The following is a 27,907-nucleotide window of genomic DNA, read 5'->3' as shown; positions in this document are numbered from 1 at the left end:
CTCATCCTTCTCTTCTGCAGACTAAACAATCCCAGCTCCCTCAGCCTCTCCTCATAAGTCATGTGCTCTAGACCCCTAATCATTTTTGTTGCCCTTCGCTGTACTCTTTCCAATTTATCCACATCCTTCTTGTAGTGTGGGGCCCAAAACTGGACACAGTACTCCAGATGAGGCCTCACCAGTGTCGAATAGAGGGGAACGATCACGTCCCTCGATCTGCTCGCTATGCCCCTACTTATACATCCCAAAATGCCATTGGCCTTCTTGGCAACAAGGGCACACTGCTGACTCATATCCAGCTTCTCGTCCACTGTCACCCCTAGGTCCTTTTCCGCAGAACTGCTGCCGAGCCATTCGGTCCCTAGTCTGTAGCGGTGCATTGGATTCTTCCATCCTAAGACCATTAAGCACCATATGTGCTTAATTGTGGGTACACATTGAGTAGTTAGAAGTACACTTTGTCCCCACAATTACTTGTTGTTAGTGTAAAATGCTGGCACAAAGGCCCAGATCCACAAAGGTACTCAGGCTCCTAACTTTCATTGTTTTCAGTAGAAGCAAGCCTCGCACAAGCAAGCCTTTTAAAAAGCTTAATTTCGTGAAAATTTAGCACACTGTATTGAATATAATGTTTCCAAAGTGGTTATGGTATGATACCATAATGGAGGGCAGTGTGACATCAACACCTGCAGAAACAATGTTTCAGGGATTCGGTATTTGGTTACTAACTAGACCAGATTTTTCCAGGGGCAGGAGATGTTTGCAAGTGTAACCCACACACAGTCTGGGTGTGGTGTTCTGTCCCATCTAATGGCACGGAGACCACTTAAAGAGAGAGAGTTAACTGAGTCTGCTCTACAACCTTAGCTAAGAGTTGGCTTTTTAGCTTATACGGTAGAGGCTCATGCACTAAGCTCCAGAAGTCCCCAGTTCGATCCCACCCGCTGACAACCGGGGTCTTTCGACGTTACACAAGTATCGTGGCTCCCTGCATGATATCAAAATTATTATCTAGTACTTGGCACACAAGTTTGCCATTTCCATCATTAGATTGTGAGGTGGATGAAACTAATACGATAATTACCGTTACTATAAAATTTATATTTCAGCAAATGCTTGTAATTTGGGATAATTGTATGTTTATGAATTTTCAAGGTTCATTCTGACATAAGAGTGGTGTAATTGTAGCAAAAATAGTTTAAAATAATAATTATATTGATGTTTTCACTCATGTGATTCAAAAATTCTGTTTTTTATTTCCCCATGTTAAGTATCCTCACACCTTCTTGTCAACTGTCTAAATGGGCCCTCTTGATTATCACTACAAAAGATTTTTTTTCCTCCTGCTGATAATACCTCATCTTAATTAGTTAGCCTCTTACAGTTTGTATGGCAACTTCCACTTCTCTCTATGTATATATCTTCTTACTATATGTTCCATTCTATGCATCCGATGAAGTGGACTGTAGCCCACGAAAGCTTATGCTCAAATAAATTTGTTAGTCTCTAAGGTGCCACAAGTACTCCTCTTCTTTTTGCGGATACAGACTAACACAACTGCTATTCTGAAACCTGTTTTTTTATAGTACTGGGGGCTTGCAGGTGATCCACATTTGAGTCTCACAATTTAATCAGCCACAAAAGGATGGTAGATTTTCATCAGCTCTGGTTTAGTTAGGACTGTTTCATTTCTGCAGCCCTGAGTCCACCCATCATAACATTCTACCATAAGACATAATGTTCCGCCATTATTGGATGCTGCAAGTAACCTATCAGTCCAGAATAGTGAATCAGAAATGCTGAAACATCAGTTTAAACGAATTCTTCTTCAGCCTAATGTACTTTGACTAATAATGTAATTGGTACTAACAAGCTGCCCCTGCTGACAATACCCTTTTCTTCACCAGACTAAAATGAATCACTGAGTTGCCTTCTATACAGTGGCTGTGTTATATGGGTCAAGAAATCAACTCATATGTTCTGTTGTCTGACTCTCAAGTATGGATAAGAGTGTTCCGAGACAGGTGTCTTTCTCTCTCTCTGTTCCTTGTTGACAAATAGTGTGTCAGAAAAATGGCAGATTACGTGTGTTCCAGTTAGACATTCATGATATAGTCATATCTTATATTTGTATGTTCTTGGGTAGTTTCGTTGTACATTCAAAGGGATTTTTATTCTGTAAACACCTGAATGTGCTTGACTACTGCATTTTAAACCCAAGAGGACAGCTATGGCTTATTGACAACCATTTCCTTTTTACCATAGAAGTCTAGAATGAGCCAAATCCTGAAGTCCTTCCTCAGGGCCAGGCTGTGTCTGGCCTTGCAGAAAGAAGCCTCTCCCCTCTACTGTAAACTCTTTCGTGAATGGCAAAGAGTCCTGTGGCACCTTATAAACTAACCCAGGAAAGTTTATGCGCCAATACGTTGGTTAGTCTATAAGGTGCCACAGGACTCTCTGCTGCTTTTACAGATCCCAGCTAACACGGCTACCCCTCTGATGCTTTATATCATGAATGTCTGTTGAACTTAGGTGCAGAGTCTAGCTACTCAGTAAATAAAAAATGTGCCTGAGGAGCAGAGTCACAGAGCTGTGCTGGTAAGGCCACAGGGACTACCCTCCCCACAGGGAACGGGGGAGGTGTGGCCCTAGCCCCTGTACAGTGAGGATCAGAGCTTGCCGTACGCAGAGTGGAAGGCATGCTGCCTCCTTTCAAAGGGGAACAAGAGCTGTCAATACAGTGTGTGCTCCACAAAGAGTCCCTGTGCAGTCGGTCAGTCAGCCAGCCACAGTTCTTCTTGGGGCTCCTGCTGTATCATGGCTCTTCTATAAATATGCCTGTGCAGGCATGCATGTGCGTGCGCACACACACACACACACACACACACATGTGCAGGACTGTGCCTTTCAGGCACAATTCAGCTCTCAGCTTATATCACGCCTTAAGAAAAACTTGTCGTGAAGTCAATGAGCTAGACTCTGGAGTGCATACTTGGCTTTTACTCCATCTTTACTCAGAAAAACATCTCACTGATAGAAATGTATGAAAAAAACAAAGTAAGAACATCAGGATTTTGCCCATACAATTTTGAATGATGTGACATAAATTTCATATGTGCTATTCTTTACAGAGTATTTTTATAATGTTAATAAGTGTTATATCGATGAACTATTCATATAGTTTAAGCATTTCACTATTAGGTACCTCAGAGGGTATCCAGTGTATTATAGGTTTTAAAAAATTTTAATGCATTCTCTTCCTCTCAGGTAGTGTGTTATATTTTGACATAATTATTGGTTGGGATGCCTCTAGAAAGTATTCAGCCAGCCAATGTCTTCTAATGCAGCTTACTCATCCACAGTAGTTCTCTCAGGGTCAATATTTTCTGGAAGGATTAAATGCTCAACTTTGATGAAGGTAGGTGAGGTATGCAAAATATTTTTGTTGTCTGTTGATCTTTAGACACTTCAATTAATAGCCATTTCTGCCTACATCCTCTTCTTTTTCTTTTCAAAGTGAATTTTAGTAATGTCAGAAAGGGTCAGAATGACAGCACTGAAAAATGAAGCTCTCTGTTTATCCACAGAAGTGATCAGTCAGGAGCTCAGATACCATATTCAGCACGGTATCAGAGTCTGAACAGAAGAGAATCAGTGGCAGCGGCAGTAGAAAGATTGAAGCCCTACGTATCAGCTGTGATAGTTTTCAGAGTAGCAGCCGTGTTAGTCTGTATTCGCAAAAAGAAAAGGAGTACTTGTGGCACCTTAGAGACTAACAAATTTATTAGAGCATAAGCTTTCATGAGCTACAGCTCACTTCCGATGCATAAATGCATCCGATGAAGTGAGCTGTAGCTCACGAAAGCTTATGCTCTAATAAATTTGTTAGTCTCTAAGGTGCCACAAGTACTCCTTTTCTTTTTAGCTGTGATAGTGTTATCAAGATACTGATAATGGCCCCCTAGAAACTGGACCGAAGTCATCCACTTATTTTACCTAGGTTGTGATGGGAATGACTTTTGGTAGCCAACAATCAGTGTGAAGTTTTAACTTGTTAATTCAAGACAAAGTATCAGAGAGGACCAAATGCAGTTACATATTTTTTAGAAAGGGAGGGTAAAAAATGCAAGTCCTGAAAGTTACAGGCTCTAAATACTAGTTAAAATACTAGAACAAACACTAAGGTGGTCAATCTGTGAGGACTTTGAGGAAGATAATGCAGTAAGGCAGTATGGATTCATAAAAATAAACCATGTCAAGCTAACTTGTTTTCTGCCTTTAACAAGATAATAAGCTTGGTAGAAAGGGTGAATAAAGTAGACATATCTCAACTTCAGCAAGGGATTTGATAGTGCTCTATATAATAGGCTAAAGAAATATGTGGTGAGGATAATGGTCTTAAAGAATAAATATGGTATGGATAATGCTTTTTAAACAATTAGACCAATGGCTGAGTAACCACAAACAGAGAGTATTCAGAGTAGCAGCTCTGTTAGTCTATATCAGCAAAAAGAAAGTGAGTTCTTGTGGCACCTTAGAGACTAACAAATTTATTTGAGCATAAGCTTTCGTGAACTACAGCTCAATGTTGTTGGGGCAATTGTGAAGTTGTCTCAAGTGTAGTCCTGTAAATCTTAGTGTTTTACCTAGTATTAACCATTATACAGGTATTTATTTATATCCTAAAGGAAGAAGCGTAGACTGTGTTAATGTCATGCACTGATTATTTGTTTCATTTGTTTACTCTTCATATCCAGTATGCATAGCCATCAGCATAGTGCTCCTCATCCTAATGGCAGGGACATCAAAGCTGTTGCTAGTGAGGAAAGTGACTACTGTATGCTATTCTCAATTGGTAGGACTCCTACAGTGTAAGTTGCTGTGAATTGGTTACTTAGCAGCGGTCCTCAAGCATAGAGGTCTGTATTACAGACAATTCTGCTCCTCCATTCTGTTTATCAACAATGCCAGGTCTAACCAGGCTCAGGATCCCGCCAGCTATTTTAGTCCCATCTCTCTGTTCCTCGTTAGATTCCTAATCCTTCCCTTCCCAGCTCTCTCATCATACACTATACATCTCCCCACTCCATCTCCAAGCAGCTCCCACCCATCTCCCAATACTTTGTTTCCTCTGCATTCTCCCTAACAACCCCTGCTCTCTTCTTAACCCCACAGACCCCTATCACTTGGACATAATCCTCCCCACTTGCCCCATTCATAGTTCTCCAGTCTCCAAATCCCCCTTTACTTCTTCATCTCCAAGATTCTATACTCCCCTCTAGATGGTGATGGTTCTACTACTCCATCCCCACAACCTGTGGGCAAAAGGTTTGCCTTTTCAGGATGGTGCTGTAAGGTCCACCCAACAATTTCTGCATGAGCATGTACAGAGGAATGTTCAGAGGAACAGGTACTGCTGCACAGAATTTCTGTTCCTCTGATGCTGGTCTACACAGTATTTGGTTTTGATTAATATTTTGGCTTTCAGACCTAATCTAGTCAACTGAAGTAAATGGGAGCAAAATTGGGCCCTTTGTCTGAAGTTATAATTAAATTATGAATCGTTATATTTCTGAGGATATTCAGTCTCCTATTTAAATCTCATAGTTATAACTTTCCCACTGCCATATATAGCATATCCCTGTCTATGAGGAGCTGAGAGGTTTTATCCAGATATAAATAATCTATTCCCTGTGTACCTATTCAAAGAAAGTCAGACATCAAAGGTTCTAGGTTGAAGCAGTTCTTTTTTGTTGATCTTTATATACCTTATTATGATTAGTTATTTTTTTCAATAATATATCACTACAGTACCATCTCACTCATCATATTCACCCTTGTCTTAGTCTTTCAGGAGCAGCCAAGTACATCTCTGGTGTAAATCCAATTAAGTCTATACAGTTACAGGCAAGATAAATTTGGTCCCAGGAGATTTGTACCTTATTTCCCCAGAGGACTCCAGATTCTGTCATGCCTCTCCAGCAGATGTGACCCCCAATGCTTATTATGCTGCAGCATTTGAAGGTAGAGAGAAGCAGTGGGATGGAGACATGGGTTTTAGTTGAACCCTTTCTGTCTTAGTCCATGTGCAGAGAGCAGGCCAGGGTAACTTAGTTAGAAAGGCCCAGAGTCATATAGAGAAGGGATTTGATAGTTACTGGACATGCTTCATAGCGGTTTCTGAAGCCATGCAGAGGATTTATATGCAAAGCAAGCAGCCTTGATGCCTCCACACATCTACCATCTGAGAGCTAATCCAATCAGAGCTCAGGGGGAAAACGTTATAAATATGGAAGTTGCAGTTGTATCACTTTGGATGCAGTCTGCAGACCCCTGATCTTGCTGGTAACCAAAGAGATAGTAGGCTTTTGGGTCAGGAACTGAAATGACTGTTGGGTGTGAAGAGCTTCGGACTGTTGCTTGTTGTGTTGATTCTGGGCTGTTTGGAGGCAATCAATTCTCCACAGATCCTGGAGTCCCCCTGTGACATGCACACATGCATTTTGAGGTCTCACTGTGGAAACAGAGAAAACATCTGACAGGAGATCAGAGGAAGATGTGTGTGTATGTGTGTTCTAAAGTCTAAGTAGTCTGTCAGACCTAATACTGAAATATTTATAAAAACAAAATCTATGTAAAGAATACCAGTAGGTTTATTGCCTAATTGCTTTTTCTTAAAACTATCCCTAATACTAATTACAATGTTTTTGTGTTATTAAAATACTTTTTTTACCAAAAAAATCTCTCTCTCTTAAACTGACTGGGAGCAGTATTTAACCCCTACATTCAGGGTTTTACGTACAATAACTCTGAGATTTAACTCTGTGTAATGCTTTAGAAAAGTCTGGAAAATATAGAACTGGGGCCTACATTTCAGCAAAGAGTTAAGCTGAGTACAGGGGAAAAAAGGGGGGGAGTGTAATAGAGTTAAACATAATATTCTCTCAACACCCCCTTTGCCCATTACACAGAGAGCAAAGGATGTGTGCTTATTCACTAGTTTGTTCTGTTGCCTGAATTACACTCACAATTCAGTGCTTCTCCTCTTTGGACTCGTAAAAGTACAGGCATCTATTGGATGCTATTTTACACTTATACTTAGAGCTAGTCGTAACTCAGAACTTCCATTTTGTGGGACACTGTGGCATTTTAAAATGTGAGTTTATTCTGATTCACGGCCTGGGGACCCAGCTGGCCCAGGATTCTGGAAGCCCTGTGGTACTCAGCCCAGGGCAGTCTGTATGGTGGGGCTGCCTCCAATCTGCAGATCTTGGAAGCCCATCCCTGTACTCTCTGCTGAGGAGCCAGGAACCTGCACTCTGAGAGCCCTGATTGAGCTGGGACTTCCCAGGGCTGCCAGGCTGCCAGCTGGCTCTCCAGGCTTCCAGACTCTACACAGCTTGCTCCCAAGGCTGTGGGAACTGGGCAGCCTGGGAAGCCATCTGGCCTGGGACTTTGGAAGCCCCTGGGTCTCCAGCCCCTGGGAGAATCTGTGTGGTGGGGGCTGGTGGGGCTGCCCTGGAGCCATGAACGCTAGAAGCCCTGGTGTCCCACAGCAGTACCAAGCAAGCTGGTAGAAAACGAGGCAGGTTTCTGACAAAAACCTGACTGGTTTGTCAAAAGTTCTTCAAACCAGTTGTGTTTCAGTGAAACATTTTGGGCTTGATGAATCTGCATTTTCTGTTGAAACCCTGTCTCTCTGGAACATACCTGACCAGCTCTGCTTATGCATAGAAGGAATGTTTTGGCAATTAAAACATTATTATCTCTGCTAATTTTCCACACCTCGATGACATTTCTCCCAACATAGGGAGCCTTTTTAAGGACAGGTTTTAGAGTATCAGCCGTGTTAGTCGTATTCACAAAAAGAAAAGGAGTACTTGTGGCACCTTAGAGACTAACAAATTTATTTGAGCATAAGCTTTCGTGAGCTACAGATGCATCCGATGAAGTGAGCTGTAGCTCATGAAAGCTTATGCCCAAATAAATTTGTTAGTCTCTAAGGTGCCACAAGTACTCCTTTTTTAAGGACAAGTACTTTCTGGTTTGCCAAATTTGCAGTTGCCACCTACCAAAACTATTAATGTTCTATAACAAATTAATCTGTTCAGATACAGTGTCAGCATGATTCTTTGCTTGTAGGATATTGCTTGATTATCACTTTGAGCATCTGTGGATCCTGACTCTAAATCCAGAGGGGCCCAAGGAAGGTCAAAGGTGAGTTACCCCACCCTGCTGCAAGTGTTTGTTCAGGGCTAAAGCAGAGTCAGGTAGGCTATTCTCTCGATTGATTGTAGTCCTGACCTTACAGGCCACCATACAGAAGCTGTGGGCAGGACCAGAGGGAAATTAAACTCAGCTGAAATGGAAGCCAGCCCAGAGGCTAGGCAGGCCAGGCACATGTTTCCCCTAGTCATGCCATGCTCTGTCCTGATGGAAGGTTGATGGGGTGCAGCAGGCTGCTAAATGACTGTCACCAGCTACAGGAACATGATGTTGCTCCTTGCAGCTCTCTGTCTGTGGAATACAAATCCTCAGCTTCTCTCCCTTTCACTGGACCTCCCTGACCTCCCACGAATAATAATTCCTGTTGTTAGCTCTCCCGTACCAACTCCTCTTTCTCCCACTCCTGCAGTGAGCAGATGACAAGCAATGGAGAAAAGGCAGCTGGGAAAAAAGTACTTTGATTTTTTTTCTAATTGTGGTTGTTCCCGTCCAGTCAGACCGGCAGTTAGGGAAGCCTTGGATTTGGAGGGGGAAGATGGGGCACTGAGGGGGTAAGGAAGGGGCTCAGGGATGTGGAAGGATGAATACTTCAGGAGGTGTAGTAGGTGGCTGGAGTGATAGGATGAGGAGGGCAAAAGTTTGGTGGATTCAGACCCCAGGCTGTTGGTCTGTCTCAATAATATAGCACTAGGGAGAAATATTATCCTGGGGATATTTAGCTATATGAATTTGTCTTATTTAGTCTAATTTAATTTGATTAAGTATTTGCAAATGCATAACTGCACTTGTTTGACTCATGCAGATGAGAGAAGTCTTAGGCACATTCTTGTGGTTATAAATCACAGACTGAAATATCCTTTTAACAATTCACAATTCTGGCTGGTGATTTATGCCTTTCCATCTTAGTCATAGTATCTGTACTGTCATTCATTTTTTCCCCACTTACTGTTTTCTCTCAAGATGATGTATGTGGATGATCTATTTTGATATCAAATCAGAACGCTGCAGCCTTTTTTAACCAACAAACAGCTTGCTCCCCTTTTATTTGAAAAATTGGAAGCTCCTGAATGCAGACATATTTGTTTGATAACATATTTCCTCTCTCTACATCCAGATAAAAAAGATCTGCTGCATTTGCAATACCTAGATATTTTTTTATTTTGACCCAGTAATTCATTTCCAAATGCAAATATTATGATCATAGTCTGAGACAGTACTCATTTTCATTTTATCTTCCCTCAAACCTTTCAGCATCTCAGCTCCCAACAAATCAACTTCATACAGTTTCCTTTAAATCCAGGCAAAAATAACAATCCAACTGTCTACTCTTGGGCCCTATCCTGCAATCTGCCATGGAGGAGAGCAACGGACCAAGGAAAAGGCTACAAACGGGAATGGAACATGAGCAGCAAGCTCTTTCCTTCCCAGATCCCTACAAACTGCACTGCATGGTTTGGACTCCATAGGTCCAGGATGGAAGTTGGGAATAGGTGATCTCCAGGCATCTTTCCACACCTGATGCTCTTTCAGCAGAGACACCAGACAATCATGCTGCCAGGAGCCACATTAATTCTCTTCCTGCCATTTACTCCCCTTGGTGGAGCACAGGACACGCACTGTGGGAGAGATGAGAGGATGGAAGCATCATTGCCATGGAGTATTGGTAGCCTGCATTGAAGAATTGAGGGGCAGGCCTTTCATGTGGTCATTCTCAATATCTGTGAAGATGGAGTTTCCTTTTCTACAGATCTTTAGCCTCAGGTGGGGTTTGGAGGCTGTGCTGCCTTCTGCAAGGCTGCAACCTCTTTCTCACTTAACAGAGAAACTCCACCCTCTGAACCTCATGGTTTTATTTCATCCTAAGGGAGGGCATGATGTAGGGTTTAAGGAGCACTCGGTAATACGTAAGGAGCAGGGGATTTTGTGGTGTGCTGTACTTTGGCATACTGTAATGCCTTGTCTCATTTCTCCACTGGCAGCTTCTAATCTGGCAGTCTAATTATGGTAAATGCTTGTAATAGCTGAATTCCACTGTAGACATTTTCATGTTTTATACAGATATGGGTCAATGCTTATATCTGCACTTCTGACAACTGTTTTGTGTGGCAAGTATATTTTTGCAAGGTTGTGACTCCTAGATGGACTCTTAGCTTATAATTTGCATCAGGTATGTTTTACATTTTCTGATCTGAAGTACTACAGAAATATAATGTCCCATCATGGGGCCTGATCTTCCAAGATGCTGAGCACTCCTGTGGTATGTTTTCTGCTCTTAATGTCAGTGGAGCTTCATAGTACAAATGCCTTGTAGAATGGATCCTCCAACGCAGAAAGTAGCAACATTTATGAATTCAGGATCCGAAGATTGGTTATGTAAAGGTGAATAGTATTATATTTAATGACAGGTTTCAGAGTGGTAGCCATGTTAGTCTGTATCAGCAAAAAAGAACGAGAAGCACTTGTGGCACCTTAGAGACTAACAAATTTATTTGAGCATAAGCTTTCGTGGGCTAAAGCCCACTTCGTCAGATGCAGGCAGTGGAAAATACAGTAGGAAGATAGATATAGATATAGATATACAGAGAACATGAAAAAATGGGTGTTGCCATAACAACTCTAATGAGACTAATCAATTAAGGTGAGCTATTATCAGCAGGAGAAAAAAAACATTTGTAGTGATAATCAGGATGGCCCATTTCAAACAGTTAACAAGAAGGTATGAGTAACAGTAGGGGAAAAATTAGCATGGGGAAATAGGTTTTACTTTGTGTAATGACCCATCCACTCCCAGTCTTTATTCAAGCCTAATTTAATGGTGTCCAGTTTGCAAATTAATTCCAGTTCTGCAGTTTCCTATTGGAGTCTGTTTTTGAAGTTTTTTTGTTGAAGAATTGTGACTTTTAGGTCTGTAATTGAGTGACCAAGAGATTGAAGTGTTCTCTGACTGGTTTTTGAATGTTATAATTCTTGATGTCTGATTTGTGTCCATTTATTCTTTTGCGTAGAAACTGTCTGGTTTCGCCAATGTATATGGCAGAAGGGCATTGCTGGCACATGGTGGAATATATCACATTGGTAGATGTGCAGGTGAACGAGCCTCTGAGGGTGTGGCTGATGTGATTCGGTCCTATGATGGTGTCCCTTGAATAGATATGTGGACACAGTTGGCAACGGGCTTTGTTGCAAGGACAGGTTCCTGGGTTAGTGTTTTTGTTGTGTGGTGTGTGTGGTTGGGGTGAGTATTTGCATCAGGCTGAGGGGCTGTCTGTAAGCAAGGACTGGCCTGTCTCCCAAGATCTGTGAGAGTGAGGGATCATCCTTCAGGTTAGGTTGTAGATCCTTGATGATGCATTGGAGAGTTTTTAGTTGGGGGCTGAAGGTGACGGCTAGTGGCGTTCTATTACTTTCTTTGTTGGGCCTGTCCTGGAGTAGATAACTCCTGGGTATTCTTCTGGCTCCATCAATCTGTTTCTTCACTTCAGCAGGTGGGTATTGTAGTTGTAAGAACGCTTGATAGAGATCTTGTAGGTGTTTGTCTCTGTCTGAAGGATTGGAGCAAATGTGGTTGTATCTTAGAGCTTGGCTGTAGATAATGGATCGTGTGAGGTGGTCTGGATGAAAGCTGGAGGCATGTAGGTAAGTATATCGGTCAGTAGGTTTCCAGTATAGGGTGATGTTTATGTGACCATCACTTATTAGCACTGTAGTGTCCAGGAAGTGGATCTCTTGTGTGGACTGGTCCAGCCTGAGGTTGATGGTGGGATGGAAATTTTTGAACTCATGGTGATGAAGGAGGCTTTCCCCCACGAAAGCTTATGCTCAAATAAATTTGTTAGTCTCTAAGGTGCCACAAGAACTCCTCGTTCTTTTTAGGGTGAGTGTAATAATTTCAGTTGTGGCTGGCTCCTTAACTGAGTGGGTGGGAGAGGGAAAGCTGCCTCTTCTCTAGTAAAATCAAAGGGGAGTTCCCCCTTCTTTTCCTTTAGGGGTGAGCAGAGGTGAAAGTAAGCTGGTACGCTCCGGTACAGCATACCGGCAAGAGCCAGTGCATCGTACTGGGGCAGCTTGGTTTTCCCAGGAGGCAATTTAAAGGGCCTGGGGCTCCCAGCAGTGGCTGGAGCCCCAGGCCCTTTAAATTGCCTCCAGAGCCCCGCTGCTGGAGCCCTGGGGTAGCGGCTGCGGGGCTCCGGCGGCTATTTAAAGGGCCCAGGGCTCCCCTGCTTCTACCGCCCTGGCCCTTTAAATAGCCGCTGAGCCCTGCCATCACTACTGCAGGGCTCCAGGGGCTATTTAAAGGACCGGGGCGGTAGAAGCAAGGGAGCCGCAGGCCCTTTAAATAGCCCCCAGAGCCCTGGGGTAGCGGGGGCTCCAGGGTCTATTTAAAGGGCTGGGGCTCCAGCTGCCTCTGCCGCCCCGGTGGTTTAAATAGCTGCTGGAGCCCCGCTGCTTCCCCTGGGCTCCGGTGGCTAATTAAAGGACTGGGGCAGTAGAAGCAGGGGAGCCCTGGGCCCTTTAAATAGCCCCCGGAACCCCGGACTGCTGCTACTACCCTGGTGGGAGTGGGAGGAGGACGAGAAGGAGGGAGGGGCACTTACCTTACGGGTGGGCTGGGGCTGGCTCTGACCCCCTCAGCACCGCCCCTTCTGCCCTAGACCCCACCCCTTACAGGGGCCAGAGCTGGCCCCAGCGTACCGGTAAGTCACTCGACTTACTTTCACCCCTGGGGTGAGCAACCATATCTCCTCTCTGCCTTGTTCAATCCACTTGAACCACTTGGAGGATGGGCAAAAGGGTAGAAGGCAGGTGCCTTGTCCCCTCTCCCACATTTCACACCTATGGAGAAGTCACCCACAGCTTGGCCCTTTGTATGAAAGATTATAATGTTATCTCTGATCCTTTTTAGTCATGCACTGTTGTCTGTGATCCATGTGTTGTCTGCTTTTATATTTAAGCTTCTATCTTCAGAGAACTATTTAAATGCAATACTGCTTTCTCCTTTCTTACACTAATTGAAAATAATAAAGCAGATTCTGGTCTCAACTACACCACTGCAACTCAGTTCAACCCTATAATTTCAAAAGCTAGCAGGTATATTTTTATTATCCACCTGGGTGTTGGTGTTGTTCCTTTAAATACAGAAGACCCTGAATTTCCAAATTTGTTCCATCGATCCATAACCTTGAGGCCCTCAATATTTCTTTTAAAAGAACAGAGGTTTTAGGGGTATTTTATTTTCCCCCTGTACTGAAGCTGCCACTAAATTAAGTCTCAGACATCCTTTTCATAGCTGGGACATAGTCTGATTGATTTTCAATTTTTTTGCATCATCTTCCTCCTTCATTGGCTGAAGTCTATTCTAAGTTGACCAATTTGCTGCTTTGTTTCCAGTGCTTCTTCATTTCTTATGCTGAGTTTTTCTTTCTATATGAACTGTCAGTTTCTTGTAGCTTTTGCTTCTTTCTTTGTTATCTGTACATGTATCATCTTTTATATCTAGTTGTCTGATTTAGCTCTTTGTTGACCCATATTTAGCTCCTCCAGCTTTTCAGAAGCAGGAGAGAGTGATCTTCTGAAACGGGACTTATGAATTCCAACAGAGATGTCATTTGGAGTAAAAAGTGTTAGTTTGTTATATGATGGTGCTGTTTGCATCGACTGCTCTGACTTTCATGCTATTTAATTATAGCAAACAATTTAGGTCAGAGGTGGGCAAATTTTTGGCCTGATGGCCACATCTGGATATGCAAATGGCGGGCCATGAATGCTCACGAAATTGGGGGTTGGGATGTGGGAGGGGGTGAGGGCTCTGGCTGGAGGTGGGGGCTATGGGGTGGGGCCAGGGACGAGTGGTTTGGGGTAGAGGAGGGGACTGTGGGCTGGGGGTGGAGCAGAGGGATTCAGAGTATGGGAGAGGGCTGTGGGCTGAGGCAGGGGGTTGGGGTTTGAGAGAGGGTATGGCCTCTGGGCTGGGGGCTCTGGGGTGGGGCCAGAAATGAGGGCTTATAGGTGTGTGAGGGATCTCTGGGCTGGAGCAGAGGTTTGGGGTGTGGGGGAGAGGGCTCCATGGTGGGGCTAAGATGTTTGGAGTGCAGGAGGGGGCTCCAGGCTGGGGCAGGGGAGTGTGTGGGGGTGGAGTGTGTGAGGTGGAGTGTGTGAGGAGGTGAGGGCTCCATCGGGGGTGTGGGCTGTGGGGTGGGGCTGGGGATGAGGGGTTTGGGGTGAAGCAGGGGGCTCCAGGCTGGGATCAAGGGGTTTGAAGGGCAGGAGGGGGATCGGCTGGCATTGGGGCATATAAGGAGGTTGGGGTGCAGGCTCTGGGTGGTGCTTACCTCAAGCAGCTCCCAGAAGCAGTGGCATGTCCCCCCTCTGGATCCTACATGAAGCCACGATTCCCAGCTAATGAGAGCTGCAGAGCTGGCGCTTGGGGCGGGGGCAGCATGCAGACCTCCTTGCTGCTCCTAAACGTAGGTGCCAGAGGGGTGACATGCCGCTTCTTCTGGGAGCTGTGCAGAGCCACGGCACAGGTGGAGTGGGGCAAGCCCGCGACCCAAGCTCTGGAGTGGGGCAAGCTCCTGCTCCCGCTCCCTGGAAGGAGTTCAAGGGCCAAATTAAAAGGTCTGACAGGCTGGACGCAGCCCGCTGGCCATAGTTTGCCCACCCTTGAGTTAGGTAGTTTAAAAATCCAGCATACTTATAGAAACCCATAGCTTCTGAAATCTTCAGTGTTTGAACTTAAAGGAGAGCCACGCATTTTTATTTTAGAATGATTACAGCAGAGTATTTATATCCCGTTAGTTTGGGGCATCCTGTAGTCAAAGATGACAATCATCTTTGTACCCCACACCATTCTGATTTTTTTTAAAAAGCACTGTACTATATGAATAAAGCATATGTTAAATGGATTAAAACCTGACTAACTAACCAATCTCAAAAAGTGGTAGGTCATTGAGGAATCATCATCCAATGGGTGTTTCTCGTGGGTTTCTGCAGGGATCAGTGCTAGGCCTGGTGTGATTCAATTTTTTCATCAATGATCTAGGAAGTATAAAGACACTGCTGATAAAATTAGTGAATGACACAAAGGTTCGTGGAGTGGTAAATAATGAGGACAGGAGAGTCATACAGAGTGGTCTGGATAGTAAATTGTTAACCTGGTCCCATTTAAACAAAATGTGTTCCAATGCAGCTAAATGCAAAAGTTTACGTTTAGAAACAAGGAATGCCAGGCCATCCCTCTGGAATGGACGACTGTATCCTGGATAGCAGGGCTATTTGTGGAAGTCTGGGGGGGAAGAAGAATTTGTTTGTTTTGGTTTTTATGAGTATGTGAGTTTTTTTAAATCTGATTATATTATATTTTAAGGAGAGTGTGAAGTGACAGTTAGGGTGAAGAGGAACAGAAAAGGAAAGCATCATTAATACCATAGATACCTTTTAGAATTTTTTTTATGGCAAAAAAGCTTTCTTTTATTTCCTCCGCTCCCCTCCTGGAAGGTTTTAGAGGATTTTCTTTCACAGCAGACACTGGAGCTGATGTTATTTGTTTTTCTTTGAGCTATTTTTTATTAGAGGATGTTGGTGAGTTATAGATAATCCATGAGATAGTGTGATTATATTGTCTATTGCTTCTACAGAGAGTACAACTACTCTGTTCTCTCTCTCTCTCTCTCTCTCTCCTTCTCTGTTATGGAATGGGGCACTAACAGCCTCTGCCAAAGAACGTGGCCGAAACTTTTAACAGTGGCCAGTCCCCCACTTCTCCAAGTGGCCGCCATGTACCTGTATGTCCTAGGGTGGCCACTTTTCAAAATGCAAAAACAGGACACATACAGGAGTCCTTCCCGCTCTGTGGCCCCGTCCCCTGCTCCTCCTCTTCCCCCTGAGGTCCCACCTCCTGGACAGTCCAGAAGCTGAAGCAGGGTGGTGGTAAGAGCTGTCCAGAGAGCTTGGGCTGCTGTGGGGAGCCCTGGACCCTCCACCTGCCCTGGGCTGGGGGCCAGGCATCCCAAGAGCAGCCCCTGGCCTGTGTCCCCCGCTCTCAGGGGTGTACCTCCCAGGGCAGGTGGAGGGTTCAGGCTGTACTGCAGGCGTGAGTCATGGCACCTATTGAAGCTCTGGTGCGCCTGCCCACATCTAAAGAGAAGGAGCTACTGAACCCAGGGCTCAAGTAAATATGGGGACAACAAATGAAAGAAAACAGGGATGGGAATGAAGGTTACAGAATCAAAAGCAGTGTGCCAGAAGGGGACGCTGAGCAGAGAACCCCAGACAGCATCCACTGCTCCTCGAAGGCGTCCAGGGAGCCACTGGACATGGCCTCGAGGAACTCTGCATGAAGACATAACTTCAGGGAAAAGCGGAAATAGGGAATCATAGCAGTTGAGTAAGCAGCTCTGGTCTGGCTGTGGGTTTGCCTCACACTCATTTTTCAACCCCTTCTCACCTGGCAGGCTGGAAGCCCTTACTGATAAGCACAGGAGTTTTATTCCATTGTTCCTGTATTTATTATTATTGTCAAACCTCAAAAGATCATGATTTAGGAGGTTCCATTCAAATAAGCATACAAATAATTGGATAATAATCCATCCCTTTAGTACAGGACTATGATGTGCTTTGAAATTGCTGGTACTTCCTGCTTTCTTTTGGGCTCTCTGGGAATGACGAACATTCTGTCACCCAGTATGTCTAATTGCATGTTCTCTTATGTCAAATTAACTTTGTCTGTTGTGTCTCAGTCATTCAATCTATATTTTTTAATCACACTAAGAGTCTAGTAGGCTTATCCCACTTTTGTATATTATATTACTTCTACCGTAGTGCCTTATCTGATAGCCTATGCAGTATGCAATATACTGAGTTGTCTCAAATTTTATAAATAATGAAAGTCATTTGCATGCTGTATTGTGGTTATGTCTGCTTAGAAGTTTTTATGTCAGGTATATGGAGCTTTCTTGCCTTGCTAATGTTCCTGTTCCCTATCAATCAATTTGGCTTCATATTTGTGTGCTCTAGTAAGTTTCTTCATTTGGAATTTATTTTTTGTTGGTCTTTTTTCCCCTCTATTTCTCTAGCAGTCAATTTGGCTTGATTACTGTTTATTACATGATCTGTTGATACCGCACTTTGCTTAACAGCACTAATTACCTGGCATATGTTGATGTGCAGCAAGGGTTGGTTTTACTGGCATAGTTGGCATTGCTGTCATTGCAGGGTGGCTTTTTAGTACACAAAAGCTTTCCATTCTGCATTACTCAGTATATCCCTTGGGTTTTGCCTGTTCTCAGATACAGTTTTTTCTTCTTTGTATTGATATAATTTAATGCTCAGTTGTCGTACAAAACAATTAACATTTATGATGTAAAAATGCTGCTGTATCAAGCAAATACTGCAACTTCTATAAAACAAACAGATAAAAAGAATAAACATAGTGAGTGAAACTGATAAAGTGCAGACTTTGCCTTAGGCTATCTCAGCACACAGCAGACTTAACCTGTACATCAACTTTATCTCTTACTTTTTTTTACTAGGTCACTGAAGACATTCTCTGTTTCGAAAAGTAATTTTTGGTCACCAGTGATAAGCAGATTTCAGAGTAGCAGCCGTGTTAGTCTGTATTCGCAAAAAGAAAAGGAGTACTTGTGGCACCTTAGAGACTAACAAATTTATTAGAGCATAAGCTTTCGTGAGCTACAGCTCACTTCATTGGATGCATAAGCAGAGTAATCTTCCCAGTATTTGTGATCGTCTGTGGCTTGAACGGCTATGCCCAGTTTATGGGGAGGTGAAAGAATAGACTGGCTCTCATTTCCACTGATGGGAAAGCTATGGCTACTCCCTTGACTTCAAGACTGAAAGCAGAGTTGGTCCATCTAAGAGGATTCATTTTCAAACCTTCTACTTTTCATTGTTCCAGGAGGTGCTTGAGTAAATGTCTTCCTGTCTCTTAGAAGAGAGAAATGTTATGTTTATCTCATTGAAATGTTACCTTAGATGACAATAAATATTTAAACATGCAAACAGCTCCAGACAATAGCTAGGAGATATGTATTACAGTGATGCAAAAACTATTTTTCATACACTGAAGGAATTGCATTACTATTTTACAACAGAATGAAAAGTTGCAAGCCATTTTTTCTCGTCATCCCCTTCACCAATCTGGTGTACATGTGACCACAGTTCATTACACATTGTCTAGGTCTCTCAGCTGAAATTATGTTCTGCTTCTAGTGTCTATTGTACTGTACTTCCATCTTGTTTAGACAAGCACCTATGCATTTGTGCTCAGTGTATATTAGGGTTTTCTGTAGAGCACATCACTGAAGTAGCTAAGGGTGCAAAATATGAATATGGTAGATTCTGCCCAGGAGAAACCAAAGGGAATAAAGACTTATATTCTTTCTATTGTAGGCTCTTTTTGTTTGAGGAAAGGCTTTTGCAGGATATATGGGGAGCAAAGGGGTCTGTATGCAGTCGCTGAGCTTCTGAAACCCCAGGGCTGCTGGGTTGGTTCCAGCTCCAGCACAAGTTACTGCAGCTTCAGGGCTGCTCTAATTTGTACTCTGAAATGGCCCCTGGGAACAAAGCATTGGTCAGGGATCATTGGCACTCCTACAGCATTTTAGTCATGCCCCAAATCCAGGCACAGCCCATCCTTAAAGCTATGCTGCCAGTTTTGAGATTATGGCAGCAGAACAAGGGAGTATATCTGGGCTGAGGATTTGGCCTTTTATCTAGAGACTTGTCGATCAGAGATAACCCGTCCAACTAACTCAAAGGTGTATTAATTTACCGGCGGTGGAGGACCAAGGGGGGAATGATTTGTGTGCAGTAATATCAGTGTGGATAAAAATTGATGATTTTTTGAAAAAAAAATTGATTCAGGATTTTTTTTAAAAATTGGATTTTTTTGATTTTGTTATTTAAATTATAGTAAATTTTAATTTTTTAAAATAAACCTGTTTAAAATTAAATCTGAATTTAACACAAACTATATTAAGGACTAAATTTACAATCTCTTAAAACATTTAAATAAAAAGTATGCTGACTCCATGAGTCTCTATCAAAAATTTTGACTTGAAGGTTGCTTTTCTATATAAAGAAAGTATCAGGGGAAAAGTATCTAACTTTGAGGTCAAGCTTTATAAATGTGGCACAATGTGCTGTATTAAGGGTTTCATCCTGTGGGGACCCATGGGCTGCGCTACAGGGTGCAAGAAACTGAAAAAGTCATCACAAGTGTTGGGACCCGGCAGACTCTGAGAGACACCATCATGTATCTCAACAGGATTATCCATTGAGCACCCATCTGGGTGATCTCAAACTCCTATTTTATAGCTTCTCTCTGATTGGCTCAGTTATCAAATTATAGATATCTGTGATTCCATTGTGATGGGGTATACATACCCCACACTAGGTGAGATAGAATTAGAAGTCCCACCCCTCAGACAGTGCTGGGCATGCGCCAACTGCAGCCTCAGTATAAAAGGGAGTTCATTTTAGGCTGACTGCCGGGGAGGAAGGACGCTCGGTGGAGGCTCCAGCCCAGGAGCTGCTTCAGGCCCTGACTGCAGGAACCAGAGACCATGATGTCCAGACAAGAGAACGGTTGCCTACAGCCAGCCGACAGGAGTCAGAGTCCCAACAAGCTACTGACATCAGGGAGCTAGGAGACCCCGACGATGATGAATGGACTCCAGCTCTAGGACTCATGGTAGGAAGTGGCCCACGGTGGTGGGGTGAGTGGTATCTCCCATCCGAGGAAAGTCAGTATGTTGCAGTAGGATACTCGCTGACTGGGTCGTGACCATACTTGTTGCCAACAGGGCTGTGGGCTGGGACCTGGTGAAGAGGGAGGACCCGGGTCCCTCCACCCCAGCTGCCATCCACCTCACCCCTAGATGGTGGCCTGCTTCACTGACTCCGACTACTAGGCCGCACAGCCCTGAATCCAAGGGCAGTTGTACTGACTCTGGCCACTAGGCTGCGCAGCTCTGAACCCAAGGGCAGCTGTATAGACTCCAGAAATTAGTCTGCCTGGCCCTTTGTCTGAGGGCAGCCATCTTGTCCCTGAACACTGAGCTGTGCTGCCTCCAGCCTGAGGATGGTCTGATAGATGGTAGTTACGGTGATATCACAACCCCACCTCGCCCTGAAATAGGACGTGGTGTGCACACTGCACAACACCATCTACCGTGGAAACCTACTCTGCAGCTCATGGAAAAACACTGATCTACCCAGTAATTAGCAGACCTTGCTTCTGGACTGTTCTGGACATTTCAAGTAAATGGCTTTGCTCTGTCTGCAGAAAGAGATATAATCAGAAATCTATTAATTTCTCAACTGTCTCCCCCTCTGCCTCTAACCAAATAAAGTTCTGTAGTACAAATAGTATGTGGGTTACACAAGCAGACATTTTGGATTGTTGTTAGTTCTTTTGTTTTTCTGGGGGTGGAGTGGAGGAGATACGTAATAAGTGGGAAAGAGCAGAATATGCAACCAGAAAGGAACAAGACTGGTGTCAAAGCTGGACACTGTGAGATGAATGGACAACATTCTGCTGGGTGCAGCTTCTAGATTTTTGCTTTCAACACCTGGGAACCAGAGTTAAAAATAACTGTCATAGTGGCAGGTAGCAGAAAATACCCTATTTGGGAAGATGTCAAGAACATGTGCCAGGAACATGTGCCAAATATAATGAGTGCAAACAAAGAGACTCGAGGCTTGATTGGCAGAACTAGACAGCATTATAAAAAAATGCTCCTTAGAAGGCAATGCCTTTGAGGATGATGAAGTGAAAATGTCTGAACAATCTGGATCAACTGGTTAGTAAATTTATTTTTGCACCATTCTTATGGACTGCCTACCATGTCTAACTATCCTAGAAAATGATAACTTAGATTGTCGTCATAAATTTGTGTTTTGGGTTGATTAGTTACTTATGAAGTTCCAAAAGGTTGTGCTCAAAATACAATTGGTATTTTGGTTTGTGGTGGGAGTATTTGGTAATTACATTTTTATTGTTACTGCTGAACTTGTGAATTTTTTTTTATTGCTCAGTATAATCAAACATCCCAGGTAAAAAGTTCTTGTTTAAAGGTAAAGTTTTAGCGGGAATTTATGAATATTTAACATTTTAAACTGTTTTTTTTCATTCTGTTTAGTACATCAGATGGAAAATTATCTGTATTTGGGAAAAAAAGACTTTCTTCATCATCTAGTTAAACCATGGATGAGTTGATAATCAGGACCAGCAACTTCCAACAGGACTGCGTAGATTGCTCATTTAATTTATGCAACAAATTGTCCCTTTCATCTTGCTCAGAACAAACATTTCACTGGCGTGGTTCAGTCATTACGACCTGACTATACTCCACGCAGACATTGCTGGAAGGCTGCTAGATACAGTGTATGAGAAGGAAATTGAACAGTGTGCAAAAAACATTGACTGGAAATTCATTGTTGGGTGGAGTATTGTACACAATTATTCAGTAATATGTGCTTGTGTGACAACAGAAGATGGTGTTATATATCTTACATGAAAAATAGATACATCAGGAAATGCCCATACAGTAGAATACTCAAAAGAAGTAGCAGTAAAAACTATAACAAACTGTGAACAAAAATTTTAATATCAAATGCATAGCTTTGTTACAGACAGTGCTGCAAATGTAGCAAGGGTGAGAGGAAATCTAGAAGAAGATAATGAAAGGAACTTGAAGCTTATAACATGCAGGTGCGGTGCTCATTTGATACTCCTTTTAGCCAAAGATTTAAATACCACTCCAGGAATAAAGAAAAATGTTGTTGAAATGGCAAAACAGTTCTGTAACACCCACTTTGCTTCAGCTACGCTGAAGAGAGCAGGAGGATCCAAATTAACTCTCCCCAAAGATGTATGATGGAATTCACTGGTTGATTGTTTTGAGCTATTATTAAGAACTCTGACTTATTCTTATGACACTTTGTGAAGAAAATCATGACAAAATAGAGGAACTATCGCAGCCAAAGTACTCAACATTGGTCTAAAGAGAAGTGTAGAATATATGCTGACTATACTGAACCTATTTCCATAAAAATGTAACAGTGGCCATACTGGATCAAGCCAATATGGTCCATCTAGCCCAGTATCCTCTCTTCCAATAGTGGCCAGGGCCAGCTGCTTCAGAGGGAGCAAGACAGGGCAATTTGAGTGAGCCATCCTGACATCCAGTGCCATTTGCTAGCAGTCAGAGGTTTAGTTGTCAGAGCATAGGAATGAGTCCCTGACAATCTGGAATAAAAGCCATTGATGGACCTATCCTCCATGAACTTATCATATTCTTTTTTGAACCCAGTTATACTTTTGGCTTCACAACATCCCCTGGACATAGCCTTGGACAAACTTCAGAAAGATTGCTGATGTATTGCTGATGCTGTGGAAGTTTTGAAAGAACTTCAAGTGACATTTTAGTAAGAAATATCAAACCGCAACATTACAGTTCAGGCAGTAAAGAAGCAGATGGATCAAGCACTTACTCTACCTCATTTTCTTGACAATATTCTCAAACCAAAGTACCAGGGTAGATGACTTACTGCTGAAGAAGGAGATGCAGCTATGACATGGGCATCTAATAATCACCCATCAGTCATGCCAGCCATAATTAATTTCAGGGCTGGAGGTGAACAATTTAAGCAGTACATGTTTGCTGAGGATGATTTAAAGAAAGTCAAATCACTAAACTGTTGGAAGTCACTAGCTAAGCACCTGTAACCAGAGTTAGTTGAAGTGCTAAACCAGCTTTTGACAGCAGTAATCTCTTCTACAGGCACAGAAAGAATATGTTCTTCATTTGGACTAATTCATTCGAAGTTAAGAAATTGATTGGGAGTTGAAAAAGCAGAAAATCTTGTCTTCTCTTCCAGTCTACAAATGAAAACTGAAGAGGGAGGGAATGAGATCTAGTAGTTTTAAAAGTTTGAAGGACTGCCTACATACTTAGGAACCTGTTGTCCCTTTTTTAAAGAGATTTAGGCAAGTCGGAATGTAAGCTCCAGTCACTTTTATGTAGGCATATTTGAAAATTTTCCCAGGCTGACCTGAAATAATCAAATTAAGTCACTAACTGATTTAGTTGTACATGTGAAACATGTTTTGATAAGAGAAGTTATATAGCCACGACTATATAACTTGAAGGTTATTTTGTCTAATAAAAATAAATGTTTATGCTGTTTTGTGTGTTTAATTAAATTGTAGTTACCATCCAAGTGCAGCTTGGCACAAATTATGAGTAAAAAGTTAATTATCTAGTAAATAAGCAATATCATTCACAATTTTCTATGATAATAAAATGTACTATCAATAAGAATCTGAAAATATAAAGCTTGAATGTATACAGTTATAGTGTATCTCCAGGTAGCAAAAAGGTGTACGAAATCTAGTGTAAAGGTTGTATTTGGCTGTAAATCAATATGTTTTAAATGGTTATATCAACCAATGAGAAAGCACCTTTCTTAGAAAATGAACTCAAGGACAAATGGAAAAGTTGATTAAAATCTACTATTTCAATTGAGACTCCAGCTGGTGATTTAAATTGCTGATTTAAATCAATCTGCCCTAAATGTGCCCTATGTATACAAAAAAGATGGAGTGCAAGTAAGTATAGAAATCAGTAGGGAATCTATAGTGTGTGCTCGGTAAAACTACTGTGCCCACAGGACTATATCTGGGTCTGCCCTCTCCCTTTATCTCGGGCAGAGGTCCCTGCTGCAGATCAGCATTTCAGATAACATTGATGGGCTTGTTACCTTCTTAACTTTAAAAATAGACTTTCCAGATTGTTCTTTGAAACGCCTGGTAAAGCAGGTCTCAAGAAGGATATCTGTTTCCTGCCCTCACCCCCCCCGAGACCCACTTCCTCCCACCAGATTCTGTGCGACTGGTCTCCCCCATCTCAGCCTATTTCTGACTCCAGGTATCTTTGCCAAGCTTTCCCGAACCAAGGGATCCTACTCCCATTAAATTCAATGGCAACATTCCTATTTACAGGACCAAGCCCCTAGGGTCTGATCTAAAGCCCACTGAAGTCAATGGAAAGCCTCCGATTGGGTTTGGGATCAGTCCCTAAAGACCTACTGGACAGGTGAGTTGGCTAATCTGTATGCAGCCCAGGAGGCAGGAAAAAGTTGCTGAGGGCACTACAGACCTCTCTCTCTTTCATCCAGACTAATTTGTTAAACCGGATGCTTCTGAGTTTAGCAGCTCAATTAATCTGGATGTTTTCCAGTTTGACAAACACTAAATTACCAGAAATTTAAATGGAAAATGTTTTTTAGTTCTAGCATTTCAATTCTCCTAACATAATCTCAGAGTGCTTCAAGCAAGAAGCAAAAACAAATAGCCAGAACCAAAACCTCCTAGAGTTCTCATTCGTCTCCTCCCATGAGGGAGCATTCTTCCTGTTTTTGAAGGGTTCTGTGCAGACATATTAGCATAATTTCCTCTGACAGTGCTACTGAGATGAAAGAAAATTCCTCCGGTTGTAATTTCTCTGGAGGCACCACTGCATAAAGAACATGTTTGCACTGTGAAAGGAATCATGTTAATGGGTCTAGAATATTTCAGTGGGGAATGTTTGAGTGTGGATATTGCAATGGATATTGGTAGGACATATCTGTGTGTGGCTGATTCACTCATCTGCATTTAACTTCTGACAGCATTTGATTTGTGACCTTTCACTTGACTCTCTCCTGTCATTCTCTTAGTATGAAAAATTTTAGCCTTTCATTTGACATGTGTGAACTCATAATTTCTGGTAGCTCTCACTCACAAACACAGAACACACACAGCAGCTGGAAGAAAGCTCTTCCCAGCTGAAGTCAAGTGGAGCGGTTACATGCAGCCAGGGAAGACTGCCTAGCATCCTGCACAACTCTAGCAAACAATTTCATATCCGTTAGAAATACCCTTCAATTCTCATGAGATGAGGTACATAATTTGTGGCTTTAAACAACTGATTATTTGCCAATGACCAGATTATCAATTTGGATTGAGGTATCCCTGCACCATAAAGCCTGTACCTTCATAGGCCCTAGCACTGAAAAGTCCTTCTCCCATTCTGAATGCACTTCACTTTCCTACTTTGCAGAACAAGACTTTTCACAGAAAGGATTCAGCAGGGGAACTACATGGCTTAGGGACTGATAATACGATGTAGAACCTTTTACTATTAGATTAGTGGCTAATCCAATGCAGCTCTGTAGGGCTCTCTCATGACTATTCATTTAGCACCAGCCTGTGATAGCTCTGTCCTGCTGAGTGGCACCGTACTGGACAAGTTGTCCTATTGATGGCCGTTAATATAAAATAAGTTAGAAACTCACTTGCCAATGCCTCAGTTGTCTGTGTCCCAATAATACTATTATAAATAGCACTAGCCTACACTAGTTTATGAAGTGTCAGCATATGATAGACCGAGGTGAGACTGACTAGATCTCTCACCCTGGACTCTCCATATGTAGAGATAATTGCACTTCTTGTGCTGCATCCAGTCTTCAGACAAATAAAGAACTTCAACATCCAGGGCTGTCAGTGTAGCACCTTTCTTGATAGCTGCATTCACTTCAAACACCGGAGAAAAGATTCCAAGAAACATAGAAAGCTATTTGATTAACCGCTAGCTTTTATATGATGCCTCAGTGGACAGTTTGAGAATTTCCATAACCAGCCAATTGATTTTCCTTTGGAAATAATACTTTAGATAGTCATACTTCCACTGATACACTATTCAGACTGTGAAAAGGTACACACTGAAAAATGGTTCTACATTAGCTAAAAGTAGCCAATTCTGTCTTTTCAAAAAGGGATCAAAGATGCTAGTTTGTGTACTTTCCCCCCTTCTGCCTCTGCTGCCCAAAGTAATAAGGAAAGTTAAATTAGACAAAGCTTTCTATATTGATAAATCTGGAGTGTCTTTTCAGGGATTGGAATTTGTGACTTCTCACCTAGTGAAGGGAAAGTCATCCACCTTTCCGGTTCCATAAATTGCATTACCCATTTCATGAAATGCTGGGGTCCATAGACTGTACAACAATGCTGTGGAAAATGTATGTGTGGACTACCCTAGTAGGCCAGTGATAGTGCAGTGCATTCAGGTGATATGGGAGATTATGTGTTTTACTCCTTTTTCAATGGGACTGCTTTTAAGGACAAGAGAACTAGTTCTCTTGCCATTACTCTGCATATGTGAGTCAAAGCTACACATTTAGAAGTCCCATCTTGCTGCGCTTTATTGATTAATTGTGGAGTTTTATTGATTTGTTCTTAGCACAGGATAGTTAGCCAATGTTTAGCATTAGGGAATTATTGACTGGAGATAGAACGTAGGATCAGCTGAGAGGAGACTTTACGTCCTGGCATAACAATTCTACCTAAATCTCAAAAATTTACAGATGGAATAGTTTATCTGCCCTGTATAAATTACCATCATTATATAAAGATGATATTTATGAAATTTCATAAGCAAATATTTTCATTAACGTAGTCAATAAAATAGTTAACTCTTAGGTAATAAAGGGTTATTGAAAGTCAGGTTTGGAAAAGCTCAGATATGAGAGAGTTCAGTAGATTTGGACTGTGCCTGAGGAAGTTATTTTTAAAACAGCACTTGGCTCCTATGTGACAGCTTATCATCTGAATGGGTGCTCATGAATCAGCTTATGATGGCACAGATTTTAAACTTGCAATCTAATAATGCAGGTGCTTGGAACCTGAACCCGCATGATGTAACATTTTAAATACAGAAGCGGTGCTATTTATAAAACCTATTTGCCTATGCATGGAATGATATTGAACAAGAGTTTTGTGTAGACACTCATATTCTCACAGAAAATAATGAGCACACATTAAGAACAAATTATATGTATCTGGACTTAATGGGTGAGGTGTCCTGAGCTTTTGGAAATGAATACTAATGGATGAAAAGTGTAGTATGTATTAAATATTTAATTAACTTTTGGGACAAGATTTTTTAGTGAATTACACCCATGCAGCATGTATAAAAATTGCATTTATAAGTACAGTCCCACAATTAAAAGCAAGAGACGTTTTAACAGATATTTTCCACAAGAGAATCCTAATAATATTATAATGAACTGGCTAGTATGTAGGCATACCACTTCTGCCTACTGAAAGGAATCAGAATGGCTGGACTGTGGCATGTGCTATATACTGCCATCCACTCGTTCTGTGCAGGAGAATCTGTTCTATCTTTATTGCTTCCAGTAAAATCTAAACAGCCACAGTAAGAACCACAAGGTACTTAGGTAGACATGGATTTGTTACACTGGTGTCAGAAGCAAAATTTGAACTTCTGTGAACTGTCAGGATGTGTCTATATTGCAGCTGGGAGTGAGCCTTCCAGCCCGGGTAGACAGACTCGCGCTATTGGGACCAATCTAATGCACTAAAAATACTGGTGTGGATATTGCAGCTCTGGTGAACACTCAGACCAGCCACCCAAGTTCAGATCCAGGAGGTCAGGTTGTCATGAGAGTTCGAGCTGCCACCGGAGCAGCAAAATCCACACTGCTACATGTGTGTGCGTGTATGTATTAGTGCCCTCTGCTGGATGGAATGAGTATAGTCCATATTAGGGTCAGGCCTACAGGCCTAACAACTAACTGCCATTCTTATTTAGTTCACATG

At 42.4% G+C, this 27,907-nt stretch overlaps 1 protein-coding gene across 1 annotated transcript in view; it reads left to right on the top strand.

Annotated features, from left to right (window-relative positions):
* ZNF804B (zinc finger protein 804B) overlaps window positions 1-27,907 on the top strand; it is a 367,203-nt gene that overhangs the window by 118,549 nt on the left and 220,747 nt on the right.

This window comes from Dermochelys coriacea, chromosome 2 (genome assembly GCF_009764565.3).
Source record: "Dermochelys coriacea isolate rDerCor1 chromosome 2, rDerCor1.pri.v4, whole genome shotgun sequence".
In the NCBI taxonomy this organism is placed as follows: Eukaryota; Metazoa; Chordata; order Testudines; family Dermochelyidae; genus Dermochelys; species Dermochelys coriacea.
The sequence above is the reverse complement of the archived record's forward strand: the minus strand, read 5'-3'. Positions and strand labels throughout refer to the sequence as shown.